This window comes from Halichoerus grypus, chromosome 11 (assembly GCF_964656455.1).
Source record: "Halichoerus grypus chromosome 11, mHalGry1.hap1.1, whole genome shotgun sequence".
In the NCBI taxonomy this organism is placed as follows: Eukaryota; Metazoa; Chordata; class Mammalia; order Carnivora; family Phocidae; genus Halichoerus; species Halichoerus grypus.
The window spans coordinates 5,126,141-5,141,977 of NC_135722.1; positions in this window are offsets into that span (position 1 = coordinate 5,126,141).

Below are 15,837 nucleotides of genomic sequence, written 5' to 3' on the forward strand. Positions count from 1 at the left end.
ACTTCACACACACCCCCTCGCTGCTCCTGGCACGTGGACGAGACCCACACACGGACCCATGACAGGCAACGCACACGCACACATGTCAGGCGACACATGAAGGCAACACGCAGATACACATCACGGGCACTGCCATTTGCTCACACACGTAACAGGCCACCCCCATGACCAGCCACACACATGCAGCCAAGACAGGCGGTGAAACTGCTCATGGCAGCAAACCCCGGCAGGCCGGCCCTTCTGAGGCTGGGCTAATTGAGCCGTGACATGTGGACGCCCAGCCCCTTGGCAGCTCCAGGTCTGGCTGTAAGGTATGACATTGGTACCATGTCCCCTCGTCTCTGTCACCTCTGGATAAAGTGACCGGGCGCAGTTTCTGGACCCCAAGTGGAAGGAAGATCAGACTCTGTGTTGGGGCTATCGTTGCTCTGACCCTGACCGCCATCATTGCTCCAAAAGTGGCCCTGCGATTTTTGTCCCTCTGCACCAGGAAGATTTTTATTTCTTATTTTTAAAAAATATTTATTTATTTGAGAGAGAGTGTGTGTGTGCACGAGTCAGGGGAGGGGGAGAGGGAGAGAGAATCCTCAGACTCCCTGCTGAGCGCAGAGCCTGGACCCAGACCCGAGCCACCCAGGAACCCCAGGAAGATTTTTAAATTAAATGACTTCAAGAATCTACCGTCTAAGATCTGAATGATCTTTAACTTCTCAGCAGTAGGTTAGATAGCCATTCTCCTTCTTAGAAACACCAAGGGAGGCTGGATAAGAAATAAGCTTCTTTTTAGATATGTAGCTGAGCTCTTGAGAAAGTAAGCAGAGTTCTCCAGGGCCCAAACTGAAGAGGAATTGGAACCCATGGGGCGCCTGGGTGGCTCAGTTGGTTAGGCGACTGCCTTCAGCTCAGGTCATGATCCTGGAGTCCTGGGATCGAGTCCCGCATCGGGCTCCCTGCTCGGCGGGGAGTCTGCTTCTCCCTCTGACCCTCCCCCTCTCATGCTCTCTCTCTCTCTCATTCTCTCTCTCAGATAAATAAATAAAATCTTTGAAGAGGAATTGGAACCCAGATCAGGGAGAAGAGACGCTGGAGCTGTGGCTACTGGGGTGGGAGGGACTGGGCTCTGATCCATGGGCCACACGCCTAGGGCCGCCACCCTTACCAGGCTGGGGATTGGTATTAAGGCCACGCAGAAAGCTGGGACCATGCAGAAGCAACACTTTCAGGGAAAGGGATAGAAGAAATTCCACCCACAGACACATAAAGATGTAAGGAACTTCGGGATCTGGGTGGGGAAAAAAGTTTCCCTTGAGAGTTTTTTATTTTTAGGCATGTTTTAGAAAAGTTTAGAGCTCCTACAAAGGAGGCTCCCCGTCTGTATGGTCTAGGAGCCCTAAAATTGAGAAATTAACATTAAAAAGTAGTTATGGCTTGGGGCGCCTGGGTGGCTCAGTCGGTTAAGTGTCCACCTCTTGATTTCGGCTCAGGTCATGATCTCAGGGTTGTGAGATTGAGCCCTGCGTCAGGCTCCATGCTCAGGGGGGAATCTGCTTGAGATTCTCTCTCTCCCTCTGTCCCTCTCCCAACTCACATGTGCGCACACATAGGCACCCATGGACACGGCATAAAATATATTCATCACATAGTAAACAGTAAAAGGATTCCCCAAAGAGAAGGCTCAGTGTGTCTGGAATGAAGCAAGAATGAGAAGCGAGGGCGCCTTGGGAGCTTTGCTTTGGTTAAGGGGGAACCGGAGCTGGGGGGTCCCGCGGGCAGCCTGGAGCTTTGGTGGTGTGAGAGGGGCCTGCAAGCTACGGCGTGAATGAAGGTGGAAAATATTCAGCTCAGCGAAAGAAGCTGGACACAAAGGGCCACCTAGTATAGGATCCCATCTGTGTGAAAAAGTCCAGAGGAGGCAAGTCCCTGGAGACAGAAAGCAGATTTATGGGGGCCAGGGGCCGGCGGGTGGGGAGAATGAGTGACTGCTAATGGGTCTGGGGTTTCTCTCTGGAGTGATGGCAATGTTCTAAAAGTAGGTGGTGGTGATGGTGACACAATTCCATGAATATACTGAAAGCCACTGGATTATATGTACAAGGATTATTCATTACAAGAATTAATTTTAATTAATTTTAGCGCATGCGAATTGTATTTTAGTAAAGCTGGTATTGAAAGGAAAGGAATCTGACATACAATGTAACTGAATTGAAAATTTCGGGATAATTGTAGGTCTGCGGAGTGAGGGAAAATATCTTCAATTAAAGTCTCTACGACGTTAGCAGAGTAGGTATTAATTAGAGAAGGCAGGGCCTATTTGGCCTCTGGTAAGCCCAACACTGATAAAGGCTGTGGGCTAGAATTTTATTTTTTTTTTTTAAGATTTTATTTATTTATTTGACAGAGAGATAGAGAGCACAAGCAGGGGGAGTGGCAGGCAGAGGGAGAGGGAGAAGCAGGCTCTCTGCTGAGCAGGGAGCCTGAGGCGGGACTCAATCCCAGGACCCTGGGATCAGGACCTGAGCCAAAGGTAGAGGCTTAACCGACTGAGCCACCCAGGCGCCCTGGGCTGGACTTTTCTTTTCTTTTTTTTTTTTTTTTTAAAGATTTTATTTATCTATTTGACAGGGAGAGAGTTAGCGAGAGCAGGAACACAAGCAGGGGGAGTGGGAGAGGGAGAAGCAGGCTTCCCACCGAGGAGGGAGCCCGATGCGGGACTCGATCCCAGGACCCTGGGATCATGACCTGAGCTGAAGGCAGACGCTCAACGACTGAGCCACCCAGGTGCCCTGGGCTGGACTTTTAATTCGAGATATACAGGGACACCTGGCTGGCTCAGTCAGCAGAGCATGTGACTCTTGATCTCAGGGTTGTGAGTTTGAGGCCCACACTGGGTGTGGAGATTACTAAAAAAAATAAATAAACTTAAAAAAAAGAGAGAGAGTAGACATGCAGTTGACCCTTGAACCACATGGGTTTGAACTGCATAAATCCACTTATACTTGGATTTTTTACAGGATGGGACTGTAAATATATTTTCTCCCCCTTATGATTTTCCTAACATTTTCTTTTTGCTAGCTTACTTTATTGTAAGAACATGGTATGCAATACATATAACATACAAAATACGTGTTAATTGATTGTTTCCATTATCCATAAGGCTTCCCTGTCGTCAGTAGGCTGTTAGTAGCTAAGTTTGGGGAGGACTCAAAAGCCATACTCAAATTTTCAACTGCATAGGGGATCAGTGCCCCTAACCCTCACATTGTCCAAGGGTCCAACTGTAATATTATTTGGAGGGATTCTGGGTCCAAGAGTAAAAGCGGGAGTTTGGGGCTTAAGGTCCATTGGGGAGAGATTTGAGGAGTGGTGTGATTTGTTGTCAGGGGGAGGAGAGAGCACGTGGGGGAAGGTGACAAGCAAGTCACCCCTGGAATTAAGTCCATTGGCAGGGACCTGGTGGTCAGAGGGCTGTCACCACTGAGAATGAATCCAACGTCAAGGCAGGGGTTATCAGATGCAAGAGTCATTTCGTTGGAATTTGGAATGTAATGATTTGGAGCCAGACTGACTACCGTGAGGCCCAGAGCCATATTGGTCAGGGAGGCACAAAGGTGGATGAATGCCAGGAGATAATGTGTCAGTCACCCTACGTGCGGCACGTATGTCCACGTTGTGGATGTAAGGAGCCCAAGGGTGCCCAGGTTTTGTTTTGGTGCCGCTTCCAGTATTTTAGAACAAGTCCATTTGCTAATAACATGAACATAGAGAGGCATAAAGATCAGAGGCGCCTTCTGTGGGTACAATCTGTCATTTTGAGAGCCTTTTGCTATCAAGTGTGACTCCCTTCTAATTTTAAAAGATGGTCAATTGAAGAATTCCAACAGATTATATATTGTTGGAATGGATTTTATCTTAGATTGTAGGAGGCTGCGGTCCCTACAGAATATTGAAGAAATCAAACGATACTGGATGGTAATGGGGCCAAAAGATGGCCCATGAGTATCTCAGACCTGAGTGGGATCCCCCAAAGGATGGCTATGTCCTTGACCCAAGCCTAGCTCAAAGAATAGCCAGAAAGCAGAGTGGCTGCGTTTTTACGCAATGGCCTGAGACCCTGGAAACCCCGACTTGGAAGGGGCACTGTTTGGGGGATCATTTAATATCTGCACATTCAGGAGGGCTTGGGGCCACCTCCTACTGGAACACACTTCATGATATGCCAGTTGTAACTCTTAACTCTCCTGTAAGAGATTTTCATTGGGATTGCATTTGTGCATTTTATATTTTTGGTGAAACTTGCAGGTTAGGTGGGTCTACATGAGCAGGATACCAGAGGTAAATATCGGGTCCTCTTGAGATTTATAATTAGAGGGTCATGTTCAATGGATTCCCCTTGGCCTCAATCTGATCTCCATCCCTTACAGGCTGGGAGTAAGACTGCAGAGGTGTCTTGTTCAAGAGATGAGCCTTTTGGGGGCGCCTGGCTGGCTCAGTTGGAAGAGCCTGAGACTCTTGGTCTTGGGGTCATCAGCTCGAGCCCTGTGTTGGGTGTAGAGATTACCTAGATAAATAAACTTTTAAAAGAGAGAGAGCTAAGCCTTTTGTGTTTTTTTATTTTTTCTTTTTTAAAGATTTTATTTATTTATTTGACAGAGAGAGACACAGCGAGAGAGGGAACACAAGCAGGGGGAGTGGGAGAGGGAGAAGCAGGCTTCCCGCTGAGCAGGGAGCCCGATGCGGGGCCCGATGCGGGGCCCGATCCCAGGACCCCGGGATCATGACCTGAGCCGAAGGCAGACGCTTAACGACTGAGCCACCCAGGCGCCCCGCCTTTTGTGTTTTGTAAGAAGGTAAGATCTTATGATACTTGTTGAAGTTGGAAAACTTGGGATAGGTTGAAACATTTTGTGTTGTATATTGGATGTTCTGAGGCAACAGGTGTAGTTTTGTTTTTTTAAAAGATTTTCTTGGGGCGCCTGGGTGGCTCAGTCATTAAGCGTCTGCCTTCGGCTCAGGACATGATCCCAGGGTCCTGGGATCGAGCCCCACATCGGGCTCCCTGCTCAGCGGGAAGCCTGCTTCTCCCTCTCCCACTCCCCCTGCTTGTGTTCCCTCTCTCGCTGTGTCTCTCTCTGTCAAATAAATAAATAAAATCTTTAAAAATAAAATAAAATAAATAAATCTTAAAAAAAGATTTTCTTTATTTATTTGAGAGAGAGAGAGAAAACATGAGCATGCATGTGAGCAGCGGGGAGCAGCAGAGGGAGAGGAAGAAGCAGACTCCCCGCTGAGCAGGGAGCCTGACACGGGGCTCGATCCCAGGACCCCAAGATCATGACCTGAGCCGAAGGCAGACACCTGACTGAACCACCCAGGTGCCCCTAGTTTTGTTTTTATAGACGGCCCATCCATTAGCACCAGCTGGGAGTCAGGGAAAGTGTGGTGAAGTCGCTGGTGGGTCAGGGCTCACTGCAGCTGACAACTGCCCACATTTCTGCCAGCTCAGCTGCCGCTTGGGCCCCACGTTTGATCAGGGAGGGCCCGATGACGGGATGGGACCTCTGCTCTCCAGCGAGCTCCCTCACCAGAGCTTCAAAGTGCGTGAAGCCCCTTTCTTGTTCGCTTGCTTATTCCCGGGGGCTCCCGAAGTGGTTAGCAACTCTGGGAGAGGGGTGGCCTCCCCCAGCATCAGTCTCGGGCAAGGGACTACACCAGATGGCGCAGGTAAGGCTTTATCCTAAAGATGTCATCTCCACTGTAGCAAGGAGGCTTGTGGGTAAGTTGAGCCCGCTGAGTGCTGCCTCCACAACCCAGACGTAACGGACATCTGTCTGTAGGGTAATGAGGTTGGAACCAGCGAGCTCGTCTCCAATAGAGCCCAACATGCAGCCAGCAATTGTTCTCATGAAGTGTGTGTGGGAGCTGAAGCAGACAGTTTTTCACCCGAGAAACCCATGGGCAACCATCCTGAGTGGCTCAGAGGCTGTCTGAGGCATGAGCAAGATCTTGTCTAGAAAGGAGTGCTCTGGGGGCATCAAAGGAGGGCTTGTGATGTGTTCTTGGTGCAGCAGGTCAAGCTGACACACAAGACAGCGTCAGGCCAAGGTCAAGGCCTGACTGATTTGACTGGTAAGGACGCAATGAGCTGCTTTTTGATTTAAGGTTTATTAGTTACATAGACAGTGAAAAGGGGGATAAGCCAAAGATGCCACCTCCCTGAAATCCTTGTCCTGTGTACCACAAAGGACGACCTTGAAACCAAAGGGGACAGGGGACTGCAAGGCGAGTTGTAAGGTGCCCTGCAGTCGAGGAGCCCGCTCCAGACTGCAGCCGAGTACTTTGCTATCCTGCAGCTCTCTCCTGAGGAGGGCAGTCCGAAGGCCTCAGACTAATATTTTTTTCTTGACCTGTAGTAATGTTATCTTAACTGTTTGTAATTCAGGATACTTTAGGGGACATTCTATTTACATTTTTCTTTTTTTTTTTTTACTGCAGGACATTCCAAAGTGGATCGGCAAAGAGCAGTGAAGTGAGAATAGCAACCCCAAAGAAGCATCTTGACCTTGTGGAACGCTGATGGGCCACCTGCGGTTGGGACGCCAGGCTGCGAACGCCGCCACGTGGTGCTCACACAGTGACCACCCCGGGGATCAACCCCCTTTCCGGCAATCTACGGAGCCTGCCCAAGCCCCCCACCTGTGGCGTGAACCCAGTCAGTAAGCTGAGTGCAGATCTACCGCCCGTGGTCATGGTCCAGCCACCCTGTTCACAGCACCAAGTGTTCTACTTGGGTGCCCGGCACCCCTTGCTGCATGCCAGGCAGCCCCCTGCCCGGGGACTTACGGATCTTGGGATAAATGACACATATGTACCAATGGACATGAAATAATATCTATTACTCACATAATAAACACCAAAAGGATTCCCCAAGGAGAAGGCTCGGGTTGAATCTAGAGCAAAATAAGAGCGGCTTCAGGCTTTCATTGTACTTCGGGGTACACCCGGGGTGGCACCAGTATGCAGGCTTGGGTTTCCATGGTTGGAATTTGAAATTTGGTTTGAAACTTCTCCCAGTGCCAAGGAATGGGGGCTGCACATGGGCCTTCTTATCAGGCAGCCCAGATTGGGGAGGGGGGGCCACGGGGAGGATGGAGGCTTGAAAACCTTGTCAAAATGACAAGCATGGAGTCTTTGTCCCTATTAGACACAGGATAGATCCTGTAGACATTCTGTTGCAGGAAGGGAACGGGAGGTGCCGAAGGGCCAACTGATTCATAGCAATTCCAAAATCCAGGCTGACAAAATCCAGCACACCAGAGACACTGAACCAGAGGGCCCAGCTAAGCTGCAGCCAGATTCCCGACCCAGAGAAACTTCGATCATAAATGATGGTTATTTTAAGACACTGAGTTTGGGAGGTGGGGGGATTTGTTATGCAGCAGTAGACAGATTTTGATACCCGGAAGTGGAGTGCTGCCATCGCAAAGAGCTAAAAGCAAGAGGGTGGATTTGGAACGGGCCAGTGGGTGGAGGTTGGAAAGGTTTTTGGATCATGTCAGAGAAAGTCTAAATTGCCTTGAATAGGCTGTTAGTCGAAATCTGGACCTTGAGAGCAGGGTCGGTGAAGGCTGGAAAAGGAAGTAAGAAACGTGTTATGGGTTGGTTAAATTTATTCCTAAGTATTTTATTGCTTTGGAGTCTATTGTAAATGGAATTGTTTTCTTAATTTCCTTTTCGGATTGTTCATTGCTGGTACATAGAAACACAACTGATTTTTAAGTGTTGACTTTGTACTCTGCAACTTTGCTGAAATGGTTTATTAGCTCTAGTAATGGGTGTATTTGTTATTCGGAATTCTTATATACAGAGTAATATCACCTGTATGACTTCTTACTTTCTTTTTTTTTTAAGATTTTATTTATTTGAGAGAGAGAGAGAGAGAGCGCACAAAGGGAGAGGGAGAAGCAGGCTCCCTGCTGAGCAGAGAGCCCGACACAGGGCTTGATCCCAGGACCCCCAGATCATGACCCGAGCAGAAAGCAGATGCTTAACCGACTGAGCCATCCAGGCGCCTCTACTTCTTATTTTCTTATTTGAATGTCTTATTTATTTATTTATTTATTTATTGCCTAAATACTCCAGCTAAACTTTCAGGAAAATATTGAACAGCCGTGGTGAAAGCAGTCATCCTTGTCTTTTTCCTGATTGTAAGGGGAAAGTTCTCCGTCTTTCACCACCAAGTATGAAGTTAGCTGTGGGTTTTTCATAAATGCTTCTTATCATGTTCAGAAAGTTCCTTTCAATTCTTAGTTTGCCCAGTGGTTTTGATTATGAAAGTGTGTTGAATTTGTCAAAATTTTTTATATCCAAGGATATGATCATGCTTTTTCCTGTTTATTTTATTAACGTGGCATATTATATTGATTGATTCCTCATGTCGAATCACCCTTGCCTTCCTGGGACAAATCCCATTAAGTCATGGTGCACAATCCTTTTAATGTTCTGTGACTCATAATCCTTTATAATCCAGTCTTAAAAATGAGATCTCATCACCTTTGCTCTATTTCATTCTTTAGGAGCAAGTTACTAGGTCCAAACATTTGATGAAATTCAATATCCATTCATGATTTAAAAGAAACAAAATAAACAAGATTTCTCATCAAGCTAGGTATAGAAAATCTTCCAAAGAAAGGTAAAGAAATCTTCCAAAAATGTGCAGCAAACATTATTTTTAAAGGTGAATTATTCACAGTCCATTAAGGACAAGAACTTGACAAAAATTCCCACTGTAATTTGCTTCTATTCAACATTGTACTGGAGGTCCTACTGCACACAGAATGAGAAAAACCAATGCAGTGTAAGAATTGAAAAGAAAGAAACAAATCTGTCAATTTCTACAGATTTTATCTTCATTTACATGAAAACGTCATTATTGTTAGAACCAGTAATGAAAATAAGATTAATATAAAGACATAAATTGCATTCCCATACTCCTACACCCTTTTGGAAAGTATGATTTTTAGAGCAGCAATAAAAACAAGCTACCTAGGTATTCATCTAGGTAAAGGTGTGCTAGTGGAAAAATATACAATATTGTATTAAAAGACAGTAATAAAGAGCTAAGTCAGTGGAAAGATATACCATGTTAATGGATGGGAAGATTCATAAAGATGTCACATTCACCAAAAATGATCTATAAATTTAAACACTTCCAATGAAGACCCCAACAGAAGTTTTCACGGAATTTGGTGTGCTGATTCTAATATGTTTATGGAGAACAAATAGGCAAAGAATAAGCCAAGATAATTTAGAAGAAAAACAAGGTAGGGAAATTTACCCTACTAGATTTCAAGACTTTTTATTAAACAATGGTGTTTAAGACAGTATAGTATTGGTATTGGGATCGAGAAATAAATAAATCAATGAAATAGAGTATGGAACCCAGAAACAGACTTAGTACAAATGATTTATCATCCAGCCAGTTGCTAGAACAATGAGTTATATTTATGGGGAAAAAAAGTTAAATTAGATCTCTACCTCACACAATTCACAAAAGTAAATAAATTCTAGAAGAACTTAAAGTGAAAAGCTGACTTTGGGAAGAAAACACACACACAAACCCAACTTTTTAAATGAACTTAGGGTAGAGAAAAATTTCTTAAACAAGATATAAAAAGCACAAATCTTAAAGTAGAAACAAATTGGACTATATTGTCAATGTCCTCAAGCCAAAGATCAATGAGAACACATTACTCTTTGAACAAGTTGGATTTATTGCTTTTGAGACGGAGAACTGTAAGTATCTCAATAAGAGGGTGTTGGAAAAGACTTAGAGGATTTGTGTTTGCGTCGAGTAACTGGAGGGAGGTTTGAGGATGCTGGGCTTTGCTCTGGACCAGGTGCTCTTAGAGCAGGGATCTTTCTATGACTGGGTATCTGAACACATTTTATCTATACGGAGTGCAGATGAGCACGAAGGTAAAGCTGCAGTTGGCCCACAGCCGCAGTCACACATATTATCAGGATGGAGAAACGGTGGAGTGGTTGTTGTGGTTCGGACAGTGTTGATGTCCATTAGCGTTCAGTCGTGTTTATGGAATGATCTTGTTTTTGTCTCCATCCATCAAAGCTGCAGAATGTCTTTGATTCTGTTATTCTGTAGACTTGTTCCTGTTCAACAGGAGAGAGCAAGTCCTGGCTGGTCGTGCCATCCCAGCTCCCAGATGTCAGGGCTTGGTCTTCTCTTCTTCAACACTAAATTCAAATCTAATCCACAAAGGGTACCATAAACAGAGTGGGAATACAAGCGGCCAGCTCAGAGAAGATATTCTCAAGATATCTCCTTGGCTGCCATCCCAGCACACGAGGAGCTGAGAAGTCCTCACTCCCTCTTTAACCACAAGTACAAAACTGAACAAACTGAGGCATCAACAGCTCTTCTTGGATTGGTCAGAGAAGTGAAGTCACAGGGCAAACTGCTGCCCCCAGAATTGGAGAGACAGACAAGTGGATACAGAGAAATACAACTTAGGAGAGCAGAAACACACCTATGAAAAGAAACTTCTGCAGAAAAACCTGAACTGTGATCAGGGAATTTCTGGAGGCTCAGTGTGAATAATTCTGAGAGTTAAAAAATCCAGGGGGCCCCAGTTATGGGGGCCCCTCCACGCAACTTTCATAGGTTTTACCTCCAGGAGTTCTACTTGATCCTTATAGTGAATATTGGAGAAAAATCCCTTTGTGCTTCCAGCAGGGGGAGGGGAAGAGAACAATTCTGAAATATGCCGGAGTTTTCTGTTCTTCACAAGGCCTGCCCTCAGCGGAAACGATTTTCCCAGAGCCTAACCTCTCGGGTTTTATCAGAGCCTACCCCACCTGGAGGAAGGGAAATACACAACTCCAGGCCCCTCTAACCATCCTGTCCCATCTAAGGAGAGAAAAAGTGGAGAAGCTCTCGAGGTCAGTCGAGGGGCACAGGCTCACCAAAAGACTGAGACATAACCACGGGACTGCACTGCGGCCTCCCTTCCATGACACTTCCCCACATTTCTAAAGGCCTATTTACCACAGTTCCTTCTACCCAGTGCATCATGTCCCCCTTTCAAAAAAAGATTGCAAAGCATACTAAAAGGCAAAAAACAGGCCGAGGAGACTGAACAAGCATCAGAACTGAGTCAGATATGACATGGATGTCGGAATTATCAGACCAGGAGTTTTAAAAGAGCTATGACTAACATGCTGAGAGCTTTAATGGAAAAGGCAGACAACATTCAATAACAGATGGATAATGTAGGCAGAGAGGTGGAAATTTTGAGAAAGAATCAAAATGAAATGCTAGAGATCAAAAATATTGTAACAGAAGCGAAGGATGCCTTTGAGGGGCTAATTAGCAGCCTGGACATGGCTGAGGAAAGAATCTCTGAGCTTGAAGATATGACATGAGAAACTTCCAAAATAGAAAAGTAAAGAGAAAAAAAGGTTGGGTAAAAGAAAAAAAAAAAATAGAACAGAACATCCAAGAACTGTAGGACAATAACAAAAGGTGTAACATATATGTAATAGAAAAACCGGAAGGAAAAGAGAAAAGGGACAGAAGTGATATTTTAAGGAGTGATGACTGAGAATTTCCCCAAATTAACATCAGACACCAAACCACAGATCCAGGAATCTCAGAGCACACCAAGCAGGCTAAATGCAAAAAAAGCTACATCTGGGCATATTACATTCAAACTTTAGAAAATCAAAGATAAAGAAAAAATCTTGGAAGAAATCAGAGGGGGGATACCTTAGCCATACCTGATCTATAGAGGAACAAAAATAAAAATTATATCTGAATTCTCAGAAACCATGTAAGCAAGAAAAAAGTCAAGTGAAATATTTGGTATTTACCCAAAGGAGTTGAAAACTTATGTCCACACAAAAACCTTCACATAGATGTGTATAGCAGCTTTATTCATAATTTCCAAAACTTGAAAGCAGCCAAGATGTCCTTTTATAGGTCCTATCCATAGGATAAATAAACTATGGTCCACCCAGACAATGGAATATTATTCAGGGCTAAGAAGAAATGAGCTATCAAGCCATGAAAAGACATGGAGGAAACTTAAATGCATATGATTAAGTGAAAGATGTCAGTCTGAAAGGCTGCGTACTGTGTGATTCCAGCCATGTGGAATTCCAGAAAAGGAATAACTATGGAAACAGTAAAAAAAAAAAAAAAAAAAAAAAAAAAAAAAAGTGGTTGTCAGGGGTTTGGAGTGAAAGAGTGACAAATAGGTGTAGCACAGAGGATTTTAGGGCAGTGAAGTTATTCTTTATGATATTACAATGGTGGGTACGTGTTATTATGCATTTGTCAAAACACATAGAATGTCTAACACCGAGTGGGAACCCTAATGTAACTGTGGACTCTGGGGGATGATGATGTGTCAGTGTGGATTCACTGATGTTAACGCCTGTGCCACTCTGATGAGGGATGTTGAGTATGTGTGTGGGGGGACAAAGGGGTATACGGGAACTATGTGTATTTTTCACTCAATTTTGCTGTGTACCTAGACAGTTCTAGAAAATAAAGTTTATTAGTTACCAAAAAAATAGATACACAGCAAAGGGTTACTGTTGTGAATATACAGAATTCCTACAATCCAATAAGACAAAAGAAAAATAACACAGTAGAAAAACATGCAAAAAAAAAAAAAAAAAAGAAAGAAAGAAAGAACAGATAAGAAGCCCGAAGAGCCCATAAGCAAATAAGACTATGCTTAACCTCAGCAGTAACTGGTAAAATAAAAATTACAACAATTGTAAGATACTGTTACATACCCATTGTGTCAGTTTCCTAGGACTGCGGTAACAAATTACACAAACTTGGTGGCTTAGAAACCAGATATTCATTCTCTCACAGTTCTGGAGGTCAGAAGTCTGAAATCAGGTATGACAGGACCACGCTCTCTCCAGCGCCTCTAGGGGAGGGTCCTGCCTTACCTCTTCCAACTTCTGGGGGCTCCGGGGGCTCCTTGGCTCGTGGCAATCTCTGCCTCATCTTCGCGTGGCCTCCTCCTCTTCTATCTCAAATCTCTTTCTCTGACGAGGACACTCATCATAGGATTTAGGCCTCCGCTGGATTTGGGATGATCTTATCTCGAGATCCTTAACTTAATTACATCTGTAAAGATCCTTTTCCCACAGAAGATCTCATTCACAAACTCCCAGGGTTAGGGCATGGACATGTCTTTGTAGGGGGCAGGGGGAGGGCACCGTTCAACCCACTACACTCACTGAAAAAAAACAAAAAGTCTGAGAATACCAAGTGTTGGAGAGGATATGGGCCAAGGGGAACTTTCATACAATGTTAGGGGAAATTTCAATTAGTCAATCTCTTTGGAGGCAACATCCAGACCATGTGTAGCAATACAGGGAAAATTGAAGATGAACATACCACCTACACATCTTAACCCCAGATACACACCGAAGAGAAACTCCAAGAGACATATATCTGATGTTACTCACGGCAATGTTTGTAATCACCAAAAAGGGAGCACTCTCTAAATATCCACCATATGGATTTTGGAGGAATACCATTCAGTCCATAGGAGTCTGTCAAATCTCAATGGAAGGTCATAGCCAAACCTCCAAGGCCTCAACCAGAGCCGCTGTTCTGTCCTCAGATTTGTCACGCCCAGCTTCCTCCCTCCCCCACTCTGGCTGGTGTTACATCATAGAAAACACAGAAATCCCCAGAGGGAATCCGTCCCTCATTTTCCGCCCCCAACTCTGTAAGCCCTCACCCCACATCCACATGCCCTGCCCCTCTACCTTCCCCCGACAAGGGCTTCCCAGCTGGTTCATCCCCATAAACACCCATATGTACCCCCTGGATCTCCCCACTCTCCACCCATCCCACCCCTGAGCCACCACCCATTCTTGGCTTCCTTATAGCAATAGAACTCCTGGAGAGAATCATCTGGGGGCGCCTGGGTGGCTCAGGGAGTTAAGCGTCTGCCTTCCCATGGCTGTACCCATCCAAGGATGTGCCGGGCCTGTCCCCCCACCTTCCCCCTGCTCTGTGTCACCGATGCGCAGGCGCGTGGGGCTTCCTCTTGTCCTGGGGGGGTTTTACTGGTGTCCCATCTGCCCGGAACGGACACTCTTCCCTCCCAGCTGCGGATGTCTGGCGGGGAAGGACTCTGCCCTGGAACCGCGGGAGGAGGCATGACCCTGATTTGGGACTTCTGGCCTCCAGAGCCCTGAGACGATACATTTCTGCTGTCCTCAGCCAGCACATCTGTGGCCCTTTGTCAGAGCAGCCGCGGGAAACTGGTAAAATGGGGCAGCAAAGACGGCTTACAACGGTCTTCTTTTACGTTTTGCCAATCCCCGCGGAGGTTGAGCTATTCGGGCTTCTTGGTTCCGTTTCGTTTCGTTAAGGTACAATTCATCCATCCGAAGTGCATATCACCCAATGGTTGGGGGGCAGGAGGCCTCCTCAGCTGCCACCCCCACCCTCTGCTCTTAGATGGGCCTTGCCGGCCCCGAGGCTCCCTTCCCGGTGTCCTAACAGCACTGCTGTCTCCGGCTCGGGGCCCAGACTCAGGCCTGGGGGCTGTGGTTCTTGGCGGCTGCTGCTGAGCTGACTCCAGTCACAGCCAAGGATGATCTCAGGGCATCCAGTGGGTTGGCCCACGCTCTGCCCACAGCCCTCCGCAGCCGGTGGCCTTGGTCGGACCCAACAGAACTCAGGGCTGGTGGAGGGACGGGGTCAGACAACTGGTGAGAGATGGCGACAGCGCCTGAGCTCGGGCTTCTGCTTCCCTGGACTTACTATGTGCTCAACAAAGACCCGAGGAAATATTGGTAGCCAACATTTAGGAGCACTGACCTATCTTGTCTATTCTTGTATTTTCCTGCGTGATCCCTCTCAAGGACTGTGTCGCTCACTGTTGTTACCTGGAGAGGCTCAGAGAGGTTAAGTAACTTGCCCAGGGTCCTGCCATAAATGAGAGAAGAAATGGGCCCTGCAGGTGCCCCACGCACCCAGGCTCTCTGCAGCTGCAACGGCCCCTTCCTCTGCCCCGAGGATGTCCGTCGGACATATTCGGAGAGGGGAAATAAAGGACCCCTTGTGGCGTGGGGATGGAGGGGGTGGTGGACATGAAGAGTTGGTGCAGGGACCTGGGTGGGCCATAAAACTCTGCTGGCTGAAGGCTTCCTGGACGAGGCAACATTTGCTGCCAGGGTCCCACTGATATTTTATCATGTAACCCCCTGGGGACTTTTCTCCTCAGATAACTCCCTGCCGGCCCCTGTCAGCACATCCAGAACAGCCTGGAATTCCCAGACCTGTTCTCTGTCCAGCTGCAGCCAAGCCCTGGCCCCGCCTGGGGAAGGTTTTAGAGCCGTGAAGTAGGAGGCAGCTTCTGCTAAGTCGCCCCCCCAGGGCCACTCCACTGCCCGGCATGGGCATGGGGGTCTGGTAGGAGCGGGGGGGGACTGGCAGTCAGCAGGGGCAGGGGTGAGACCGGGGATAGGAGCAGAGTCAGTGCCTCTGGAAGCAGAAGGTCAGACAAAGAAGGCAAAGGTGCAGCGAGGGATCCAGGGTCCGAGCCCACACTCGGGGTTTGTGGGGCCCGGGAGTCTCCGGAGTGAAACGGGGCGGGGGGCCACAGGGCCAGGAGCCGGGCGCCGGGAGCTGGCTCTGCCCAGGGAGGTAGGCACTGACCTACTCTGGGTGTGCCTGGATTTCACGTTCCCCCTGTGACACACAGATCCTGGGAGCACCCTTGGAGGAACCCTCCCTCTGGGCCTGGGGGTGGGGGTGGGGACAGACCCCATCCTCCCTCA